We start from the raw sequence: 1,690 nt of genomic DNA on the forward strand, positions 1-1,690 counted from the left end.
ACAGTCCCAGCTCGTATGTTTGTACGTCAAAATGTCTATAGGTGCTTTCTCAATTCCCCCTCAGACTCTTTTATTTATTATTATTGAAGAGATCTTGCCAAAAGTTTTTTTAAACCAGCTGTAAATAAGTATGGTGCTGTATTTACATATAATTCCTCACATATTTACATTTCTTAAATATGTCTAAGGGTGTAAAAATGAAAAGAATATCAAAAACATAAATGAAATTAATATAAAGATTTTTTTTTAAATCAGTGTTTAAAATGATTTTTTTTGTTGAAGGAATAGTTCAGATTTTTTAAGTGCAGTTGTATGAGGTACTTATTCATAGTCATTGTAATATATACAGCAGATGTCAGTCAGCACACCCCCAGTTTCAAGAAGCGGGCATGAGTCTAACACAAAGGCTGAGTGTTGTACCACTGTGGATGGGCGTCTGCAATACACTGTCTTTTAAACTCCTTAAAAAAGTCCTACCTAAAAATATCAATAAAAATTTACGTGTACACTGCATAAAGACTATTTTTACTGCTTTACCATTCTGTCAGACAATTCATTTCAACGGGGAAATAATTAACGTTTTCTGTCTTTGCCCTCATCAAAGCCACCAGACTGACAAAAATGGTAATTTTAACTTGCTGAAAATGGGAGCTATTAGTTACCATTGCTTCAATTAGTAAATCAATTTGTGTTATTGTGTGGCTTTGGTGAATCCAAACAAACCATTACAAAAGCCAAAGTCACACAACACAAACATAATAATGCTTTGTTCAAGGCAGCAGTAGACAAGCAGCTCTTGTTTTCAGCAATGTTAAATCATTGTTTTTTTAATGAAGTCTGGCTTTGAAGAGTTCATTATAACAGCACCACTTTCCTGATGAAAATCATTGTCTGACATTAAGGTAAAGCTGTAAAAATATTTTAAATATGGCATGTACTTAAACTGTACTTGAATATGTTTTGTTGTTGACTCCTCAGCAGTGCATTACTAAGCTTCCATGTTGGACTCGAGCCTGCTCCTCCAAACTGGTGGCATGCCAACAGACATCTACCGTATGAAATATACTGTCTCTGTATAAGTACCCCATACAACCCCACTTAAAAAAAGCTGAACTACCCCTTTAAGTACATTCTGAAGATTTTCATCCTACATCAAGTGCTATCATGACAAATAATGAGATCACTGCCATGTCAAAAAATGCATAGCTTATCTACAATTATGACTGGGAAATTCCAATAAATGCCAGATCATGCATGCTGTAATATACTCAAAATTGATACAATTCAATGGCGCAGCAGCTTCGTTTCTGAATAAATCATCACTCAGCAGTCGCGTCCAGCAGAGGAACCTATAGGCGGGCTTTATGGCAGCTGAAGAAAAGCTTGAGGCAACATTCTGCTGATGGCAGAGAGATGAAAAAGAGGCTTCCTCTCATCATGCCTTCATCACGATAGCACCAGAGGATGCAGAGAGAGGCAGAGAATTATGGCAGCTACAGAGAGAGTAAATCTTTCAGACCTGTTCTCTCTCATGCTTCCAGGTTTGACCATTAATTTCAATCACCCTGGGAGGGAGGCTTGTGCACATCTGTGTGCATGTTGGTTGGCGTGGAATTAGCGTGGCCATGTACTGTACAAGCAGAGAGGAGCGTTGAATGAGGGATGAGACGCCTTGCTCGAATGAAGAGGG

This window comes from Plectropomus leopardus, chromosome 10 (genome assembly GCF_026936395.1).
Source record: "Plectropomus leopardus strain MGB_pleo_1.0 chromosome 10, ASM2693639v1, whole genome shotgun sequence".
NCBI lineage: Eukaryota > Metazoa > Chordata > Actinopteri > Perciformes > Serranidae > Plectropomus > Plectropomus leopardus.